This window comes from Oxyura jamaicensis (assembly GCF_011077185.1).
Source record: "Oxyura jamaicensis isolate SHBP4307 breed ruddy duck chromosome 2 unlocalized genomic scaffold, BPBGC_Ojam_1.0 oxy2_random_OJ91137, whole genome shotgun sequence".
Classification (NCBI taxonomy): domain Eukaryota; kingdom Metazoa; phylum Chordata; class Aves; order Anseriformes; family Anatidae; genus Oxyura; species Oxyura jamaicensis.
In genome coordinates, this window is record NW_023303544.1 from 1 (window position 1) to 9,949 (window position 9,949).

At 41.6% G+C, this 9,949-nt stretch overlaps 1 long non-coding RNA gene across 1 annotated transcript; it reads right to left on the minus strand.

The window, feature by feature from the left end:
• Positions 1 to 66: 66 nt before the first annotated feature.
• LOC118157039 lies at positions 67 to 9,943 on the minus strand. Its single transcript, XR_004746526.1, has 4 exons — positions 9,620 to 9,943; positions 3,164 to 3,220; positions 625 to 630; positions 67 to 77 (listed from the first exon to the last, which is right to left on the minus strand). It is a non-coding gene; the product is annotated as an uncharacterized LOC118157039 (long non-coding RNA).
• Between the last annotated feature and the right edge of the window lie 6 nt (positions 9,944 to 9,949).

Consider the following 9,949-nt stretch of genomic DNA (forward strand, 5'->3'; position numbering starts at 1 on the left):
AGAGAAAGAGAAAGAGAAAGAGAAAGAGAAAGAGAAAGAGAAAGAGAAAGAGAGTAAACTTTCATTTTTCAGCATTACTGAATACTTTTCCTTATATTAGATTTCACTGCATTTCAGAAACATTAGTACAGAGCACAACTTGCAGTGTCTGTGCTCCTTTGTGCTGTCTCTCTCTCTCTCTCTCTTTCTCCTCTCCCCTATACCATTTTGATTTAATATTTTCTGGAGCCTATTTAGTTTATAAATAACCTTAAACTGTTGAACTGTTCACTAGTTTATTTGAACAGGGAACACTGTTATTGAAACAAATCTAGTTAACAAGATAATTAGCTTTTGCAATATTCCTTAGAAGGCTGGAAACCAACAGTTCATCATGACACTATACAAATAGCAGTACATAATGTTAAGCCTATGCTTAAGAGCGGTTCTATCAAAACTGATTGTTCACATTACCAGCAAAGGTATTGTTTTTAAAAAGTATCCAAGGACCACCTAAAACATTAATTCACGAGAAGCAGAAGGATGAAAATGTTTTCCAATATTAACCCACTGTTAAAGCACAGGTTACTGCTGGTGTTTAAAAGATGGGGCTGGAACCAAGAAAATCCTTTTCCTTGCTTCCACAAAAGGCTTTGGGCCTAATTATTTTTAAGTATAATCCAGCCAACATCTTCTCATGCTTAGCTGCACTGAGTGACACTATTTGTGATGCCCAGTCTGCTGAAACTGAGCAGGTTGCTGTCAGTTTAAAAATGACTATAATAAAAGTGACCATGAAGATGGATCTTGTGATTTTGCGTTTCTAATCAGTCATCTGTGAAGAACACTTTTGCTTTGATTCAGCAGACTGGTGACAGCCATGATTGATAGTGCATGAGGATGAAAAAAGGTTATTAACTGTCTTCCTATTAAACTCAATGTATTACCCCTCTAGGTGCATCTCATACTTTAAGTTAAAGTACTTACTCAGGTAAGGTCAAGAATGAACTCTATAAACACAGTATCCATCCTGTTGTAGACAAATCAGGAACTCTAATGTTAAATTTTGAAAGTTCAGCATTAAACCACATCTGAATCTTGCTACCTTAATTACTGTGCCAGAACCAAAAAATGAGCACACCTTTATGCATCTAAATAGATAGTCATAGACAAATAGTTCTGTGTGAAAAGGGGACAGATATTGTCTCTGTATGTTAATGCATACACACACACAGAGGTATGTGTTATTTTTTGCAATATTCCCAAAATAAAAGTTTGAATAACATTATGCTAACAAAAGAAATGTGGAATGGGGATATGAAGTAGCTGTGCAACTAAAGTGTAAATCTTACACAGAAAACAGCATTTTACCTGTCGGCAGTTTACTTTGATATTAACTGGATCGTGTGGGATTTTATAATTTACAAAGCCTACAAAATAAAAGAAAATTGAAATGGTTTAACATAAATGTAAAAATATACATTTGTTGCCTTATAACACATTTTTTTATTTAATTCTTTTTACTGATGTGTATCGTATCAGTCAGCTGTTATAACTATCTACTGAAAATGACAGCAAAATGGTACATCTATTTAGTTTTAAAATAATTATTTGGTGGCAATACTGTGTCATAGGGTTTTTCTGATTTCTAAGGATGTCTCTGTGAAGAGATGATTTTAAAGGATTTTAAGAATAAGAGTGGAACATATTTCCTTTCTTCATTATTATACTGACACCAGAAATGAACAAAAAAAGAATAGTGGTACACATTTTGTTTGCAGGTTAGCATTATTTTAGATCTATAAGTACATTTTGGTAGTAAATATTGAGTATGTATATATGAACTATTTTTTACAATTAGGTGTTTTACAAATAGTGTCAGTGTCATTTTAAACTTTTAAACTGATTTTACCTTTATGAATAATTTTCAGGTCCTCTTTGAATTTGTTTATGCACACTTTACATTACAATAATTTTCTGTTGAAAATTAGTAGACCAAAAGATGAAAAATCCAATGATTCTAACTACAGTGTGCAGGTTGTCATCTGAAAGAATGATGCACCCTTGTTTAAAATAAGCTCTTTGCACATTATTTATCCAATCTCCCCAGAAATACATCTATTTAATATTTGTCTTTCAAAGTATTACAACATACTTTTAAATTTAGATTGATAATAGTCCTTCATTTCCGTTTTGAAATTAAATAATACTAAATAAAAAATCTGCGCTCATTTAGAATCAGACACATTTCAGAGGGAAAAAGAGCATTATTCCAAGCTAGACCATTTTGGAAAAGAACTATAAAGAATTTCTCTATCTTGACTATTCTGTCCTATACTTTCACATATGAAGTCTGCAACATAAATATATATTTCATCTTTTTTTAAAGCTGCTGTTGAATTTCAGTAGTCCCTTTTATTCTTTAGTAAAATTTTAAAAGGCATTCATAGGGAGTTAAAAAGAATACAGAATAAATATAATCTACCTAATGTAATGATGCCATCTCACAAGAAATGTTAAGCAATCCTCTGGAAGATCTTTATTTCTAGAAAGTGTGCCTTTCAGGTGTGGACTTGGGAATAGGCACCAATTTTCCCTTCAGTAACATTTCTGCTTTATAATAAATTGCAATCCTGTTGTAGCCCCGTGTGGATTTACAACTGGCAGGCTTTCTCTCTGACAATTTGGGGTCACTGTGGATGTAGGTGAGCAATAATTTCAGGGGTGATGGGGATATTGACAGAATTTAACAGTCTAAGTTCCTGGGCAAATATTTGTAAAATGGACACTTCTACATTGGCTTTTTAGTTAATAAGACTTTTGGATTATGTTGTTTGCCTTGTTTGTGGATTGTATTTTGTTTGAAAGCATCCCAGATACTCGTTTTCGTTTATGCTTGTGTTGGTACTGTGATACATTTGAAGTAAAAGCTATCATTCCTCCCTGAAGCACATTTGAGCAAAGCAGAAAGTTATAGCTATTAGAGGCTTAGTTCCAAAACTAAACAGCACGCTTTTAGCAAACCGTAATGATACGAGCTATGTGTCAACAGCTGGGAACATCTTTTGTTTTGGGTAGCCTTGTTGGTGTCTGGAACAGGTGAAGCCATTGTATCAGACTTCACACCAAACAGAGGCCCTGACAGTAGAGAGAGTTTCTGACAAGGTGCCAGATCTACGGATACTCACTCAAGAAGGGACTGGTAGGATTGGGCCCATTCTGTTCACTTTGTATGTGTAACCTATAGGGAAAAAGGAAATCTCAGTTTAACTCCAGCCATATGCAAAACAGTGAAAATATTTCAGTTGACATGGATGAAATTAATAAAGTAGATTTCTTCCTCTTAAAAGGAATTGTCGCAAGAACAAAACAGGAGAAACATAGTAATGAAACAAAGAAGAGGTTAGGGACATTTAACCTGGAACAATCATTCCCTTGGATTAAGGATTATTTAAAACCCAGTGCAGGCCTGAAACATCAACTCCAGTGGTACCCTTTGAAATGCCTTTTTTATTATTATTATTCCAGCATTCACTACACACACAGAAAACAAATCCTGCAATAAACTGCAGGCTAAGTGCATGTGGCCCAACCAGGACCATACAAAGGCGACACACATAGTTATGTGTTACAGCCAGTAGCACAGGAGTGACTCAGTCAGGGGGGATCCCTCGGCTAGATCCCACTCCGCAGAGCCAGGATGCAGTAAGGGAAAAGACACCAAACAAAACAAAACAAAACAAAACAAAAACAAAAACAAAACAAAACAAAACAAAAACAAAAACAAAACAAAAAAATAAAAATAAAAATAAAAACACCCTGAGCACACGTTCTGTCCCCCGTACAAGAGAGGGCAAGTAGAGCGGCAGGGAAAGCTGACCTCTCCCCGCGGGGGGGTGAGGATGCTACCGTTGCCAGCAGCCCGGGGGAGTACATTCGCGCCCTCCAGCGCGGAGCGCGCAACTCACGGCGTGGAGCCCTCTCACCTGCCGGGTCGGCGGAGAAGGGATGCGGGGGGGAAGCGGGGGATCGGGGGGAAGGATGTTGGATGTGAGTCCCGGGGCAGCCCCAGCCGGAGGCGTCGCTGGTGCGCAGCGGCCGCGGGCGGTCCCTGCGCGGCTGCCCCGTGTTGCCGTAGCGCTGGCTGCGCGGCTCGGGGGCGCTGCCCGGCGGCTGCGGGTGGGAAGCGGGGAGGTTTTTTTTTGGGGGGGGGAGAAAAAGGGGGGGGGGGGCGGGGGGGGGCGGGGGGGGGCAGAGGGAAGTGGCGTGGCCGCTGCGCATCCCCGCGGCCGCAGAGGCTGCGACGGTTCGGCGGGGCTGCGCGCAGCGCGGAGGGCCCCGCAGACGGCCCGCGGTGGGAAGAGAGGGGCTGTGGGGTAATGAATTCCAGCAGAGAGCAGGAAAGGAAGCGTTTTTCAGAGATCTGCCATATTTAACGTTGACCGCACTAAAGATGTTATTAGCCGAGGGGGGGCGGGGAGGGCAACGGGGATGTGATAAGGGAAAATAGGTAATGACACATAACCCAAAACAGAAGTTTGAAACCAAGTTACTTCTCAGGTACAGAGACACAAACTCAACTTTTTTATTTTTCTTTCTCTCTCTCTTTTTTTTTTTTTTTTTTTTTTTTTTTTATAGACTGGGGCAGATGAACTGAGATAGACAGGGAGATAAACTTGCTAAGGAAAGAAATAATCCTAGAGCGACTAGGCAAATAAAATAGCAGAAGAGAAACAGTGAAGGAGATGGGGGTATGGAAATGCAAAGGACGTGTTCCTATTTAGAAACCCCAAAGGAAATTGTAAAGTAGGAAATGAAAAGGAGGAGAAACATTTCTGTTGCAAATTAGAGGGAATGAAGATTAGCGGGAGAAAAGGGGGAAATAGCTGCAGAAGGTCTAAAATAAAGTACCACTGAAGATCAGCCAATGTTTAAAATATCCCAAATGAGGAAAGTGAGTGGTGTGCTCATCTCTTCGGCATGGGTGTGTGAGAGGGAAATGAGTAGGGATAATTACTAATATAGCACATGTCCGGAGGAACCAATCCAAAATAAGAGGTAAATTTGGCTGGTGAAAACAGACATGAAAAAGGCTGGAAGAAAACTTAGGCACGCAGAGACTTGAGAGGATAGAAAGAGAATTAGAGGAGGAGGAAAGCTCCAAGAGTACAGGGAAAATTAGAGGACCAGTTGGATGAGGAGGAAACAGCTACGGCAGAGATGGGAAGAGAGAATGGAAGTGTGAGAGCGAGAAAAAGGGAAAGGGAGAGATTCAGGAGAGCAAATAAACCTAGGAGAGGGAATGGTGGGAGCAGATGGGAAGAAGGAAGGCAGGAGCAGAAAACCCGAAGGAGAGAGGGAAGGAGGGACAGAGGGAGGGATATGGGGAGAGAAGGAAGGAGACAGAGGGAGGAGAAAAGGACTGAAGTCTCCCAGCCTGGGGAAGGTGCAGCACTGAGTGAGAGAGAGCTCACTCAGGGTTAGGTTAGATTTCCAGAGCTCTTAGAGCTCATCGACCAGCCCGCTGGAGTCACTATTCAACCCGAGTCCCAAACACACGCCTCACTAACTACTTTACAGCCACTTTCATTGATTTTCTTTATCAAATAAACATAATACCCGTTACAGCAACACTTCCTCTTCGCGCAGCCAGAATGCCACAAGCTCTGATTGCTGCATTTCTCCGGCTTGCTGTTCACCTCCCTCCACCCCTAAATAAATTGTGTTCTTTCACTTAAACGCTCAAATACATTATTGCTTGCAGAATTTTGCTGTAATCTGGAAAGTACGCTGCGAGCTAGGCAAATCGTTTAAATTAGAAGGTAAAGGGTCTCCATCCCCATCGCCCTGGCGTGAAGACACACATTTGTTCCCTCAGTTCCAGAAGTACCTTGTATATTTACATACTTATTTTCTGCTAATAAGTGGTAACTTAATTTCAAGGGCGATGTCAAAGTGAACACTCCCGCCTGAAAAATACAGAAAAAAAAAAAAAAAAAAAAAAAAAACACGCAACTTTAGCAGCTGCACCTAAGCTGTCACTTGATTTAAGCATTTCAGCCTCAAAACTCAATTTTATTTTTAAAATCCCCTAAAAGTAGCCCCCTTCAAAAGCTGTTTTTGAAACAGGCTATTCCATATATGTCAAAGGGCTGTTGAATTATTCATTATTATAATTACTATCATCATTGTCATTATCCCTTTCCATGTGGAAATAATTTTATTATCGTAATTTGATATCTGAAGAATTTCCTGTTAGTCGTTTGATAATCTTTTTTTTTTTTTTTCTAGCGAAAAGAAAAGTTTTGTTTAGAAATGAGAGGAAAATATTTTAAATGCTTTTATGTTTACTATAGATTTCCGTTTATCTAATCGATCGGAATGCCAATAAATCGATTAAAGGTTTAGTGTTTTACAAACAACCATTTTGTGCTTTTTGATTTTACGTTCAGAATGATTTTAATAAAGCTAATGCCTTCTCTGAGCGTTTGTTCACCCCAAACCTAATATTCCATCATTTTTGTTATTTACAGTTGGAATTTAAAGTGTTTCTAATGAGAAAAATAAACACAAATAAAAAGGGAAATAATCTGTATAAATTACTTTGTGCCTGTGGTCAACATATTTAGGCAAAGCCTTTAAAAATCTTGGTGAATTATATGCGATCATACAGTGATTGCGGAATATTAAATTAAACTTAGATAAATCCGCATTGAAGGAGGCAGCACCCAATCCTGAATTTATTTCCCATTTTCTATAACAGCATCACTGCGCTCCTCTCTTTGCAATGACAATGTGCCAAATCTAGGCATTTTGAAAACATTTTCCATATGCTTTAACTGGAGACTGATAGACAAAGAAGAAAAGGAGATGGTCTTTTTTCTCTTGAGGTATATTTCCTTTAACTTTTCCTCCAACCTTTTCTGATCTTCTTCATTTATAAACAAAAGTTTTAAAATCATTAGGACATTTTTTTGTCTTTTACTTTTTTTTTTTTTTTTTTTTCTTATCACGTAATCAATTCCTGAACTGTGGAGCTTCAGTTACGCTTTAATGCAGGACTATAGAACTATCATTTCTATACCTTGGCGGACAACATTCTGGGGAGAAAGCATTGATTCATTTAGTTTTCGCTTGCTGCTTTTTGTAATTAAAGGTGGTTTTAATTATACTTTTTTGTAAGTCAGATCATATGTGCTGCTTGCTTGCTAGAAGGATTTTTCTTTTCTTTTAACGGTGCTTTTAATTTATGTGTAGTTTTTACGGATAACACAGAGGTGGTGGCTTTTATTTAGCTGTAAAATCCACACGTTTTCTTTGAAAACTTGGCTCCTTGGGCGAAAATAACTTTTCCTGGTTGCTTTATAATCGCTGTTTGTCGCAGAGGTAGTTTAGCATATTGTCTACACAACAAAGATTCCTGTTTTATTGGCAGTGTGGATTGTTGGATTTAGATATAAATATTTCATATCTTTCCTCTTTCTGCAGTAAGATCGGCAGCTTTATTGGCTTTTTCTCCCTTTTTGTCTGTCTCTCTACCAGAATCGTTTTCTTTCTGAAGTCTCTTTTTGTCTTTTTTTCCAGGAAAGAATGTAAAATTTTTCCCTTGGATTTATCACTGCTGGAAATATGCTCTTGGGCTTTCTGGAGGGGATGGGGGGGGAGAGTGGTGGTAAGCGGTCGTTTTCCTTGATTTGCATAAGAGCTAGTGAAGTGCCTGTGAAGTTGGTGAATTGCTATTGTTTGGGGCTAGTCCTGACTGTTTTTGTTTATAAACACTGGGGTGGTTGCCGGGAGGGGAGGGAGGTCAGCACTGTCAAAGCGCTGACCTCTGAAAGCCCAGAGGGCGCCTGGCTCCTTCACCCTCTCCTTTCTCTCTCTCCCTCTCCCTTTTTCTTTCCCTTCCCATCCAAGGCCAGGAGCTCAGGTTCAGGGCATTTAATCCCCACGATCTGCCCAAGAAAGGAGCTGAAAAAGGGCTGTTAAGGCTCCGGAGGAAACGCCGGCAGCAGACTTAGACCTGGAAGGCTTTTATTTATAGTAACGTCCGGGTGCGCGGGTTTGTGCGGCTTCAGCCAAAATAACAACAGCAGCAGCAAAAAGCCAATCAGGAACGGCACTATTTAGCGCAAAATCTTACCGAGATGTCTGTACTATATTCGGATACAATTTTTGTCTTAGGTGACTGCTCGTTAGACGCACTTGCAGGAGGTGAATGCCAAATGTGGGACAGCAAGGGCAGAATCGTAATGCAATGTATTATTGTTGTTTTATTTCTTTTTCGAACAAAACTTTCTACTTTCTAGGAATCAGAGCGGGGATTTTTGTTTGTTTGTTTGTTTTTCTTTTTCTTCCTTCCCCCCCTTCCCCCCCCCCCCCCCCCCCCAACCCCTTTTTTTGTGGGCCCGGATTTTTTTTGGGTTAAGGGGGGGGGGGGGGAGAGGGGGGGGGGGTGGGTGGGGAGGGTTAACAAGAGATTTGTATACGTGATACCTGCAAAGGAAGAAATAATTAATAATAGCCAAACGCTTTGGGTTCAGAGTCAATTTCATCTCGGGGAAGGAGGGGAAAAATTGTACAAGAGATTGCTATCAGGTTTAAGTATGTTTTGAAAAGAAGTTGCTGAGTTAAACAAAAATGTTAGTTAACACACTGCCTTTGTCAAATAGCCCCCGGGAGGAGAAGAGACAACAAAAAGGAGAGGAGGTGGGGGCTGGGGATCTGAAAGTGTCTGTAGCTCAGATAAAGGTTCTGTAGCACTGAAATCTTGTAATACCTCGTTTCAAACTGAGCTCATCTATAGACTTAGGGAACGCAGTAAAAAGACACGGATCCCCTTTCCCTTGGGCTGGGGTCTGGGGAGAGGAGAAGGTGGGGGAAGGGGACGTTTATTAGGGAATTATGTCGGTTTATTAAAAAGGGGAGCGGCTGTGGCTGTAATTATGCAGATCCTTGTGCCCCTGTGTGTCCGCAGTACAGATTTAGGGAGTGAAATGAGCTTGGCGGAGAGACGTGGTGTAACAGAGCCCAGTTTGGGCTGGGATTTCTTTGTCTATTAAAGAATGGTCAGTCTCAGGCTTTGGCCCGCACCAGACCTCGCCGAGGCCAACAAGTTTTCCTTGGGGCTGAGGCTGGAGGTGGTGGAAGGACAGATCAGGCTGTTGTTTTTATTATTATTATTATTATTATTTTTTTCCCCCCTTCCCTCCCTTTGAAACGTAACGTCACTATCAGAGCTTTTGTGATTTCAACAGGAGTCTCGGAAAAAAATAAAAAAAAATAATAAAAAAATCCCCAAACGTGTAACGGTGCCTGCAGGAGAAGTTCGGAGGGGGGTGGGCGGGGGGTCCGCCGGGACTGGAGGAGAGGAGCTGAGAGGTGAAGGCGACAAGTCTTCGGGGGCGATCAGCTGAGCGAGAGAGGGACGGGAGAGGGGAGCGGGAGCCGCGCCGCGCTGCTCGGGGCCGGGCCGGGCCGGGCCGGGCCGGGCTGTGCCGCCTGGGAACCCGCCCGCCTGGGAGCCCACCCGCCAGCTCGCCCCGCACCGCGCCGCAGCCGCACCGCAGCCGCAGCCCTGGGTCCTCCTCGCCTGCCTCCCCCAGCCCGCGCCGCGCTCCCGCTCTTATCACATCCCACAAACCTGCTGCTGCTGCCTCCCGGAATTAACCTTCTTCGATTTTTCCTAGCTACGTGGCGATCCCCGGGTTTCTTCTAAACTGTTAACATCCCGTAGTGCCTTTTTTTTTTTTTTTTTGGCTTCACCCCCCAACCCCCCTCCCTGATAGCTACTATTTTTAGGGAGAGAAAAAGAGAAAGAGAGAGAAAGAGAAAGGAGATTTAAAACATTAGGAAGGACAGTGAACAGTTGTAGAAGAAACCCTGGAAAATGTGGACTCTCCTCTCGCAATTCCTGCCTGTGTCCTCCCCCCCCCCTTTGTTCCTTTAGCTGTAACTCAAGAACACCATAAAC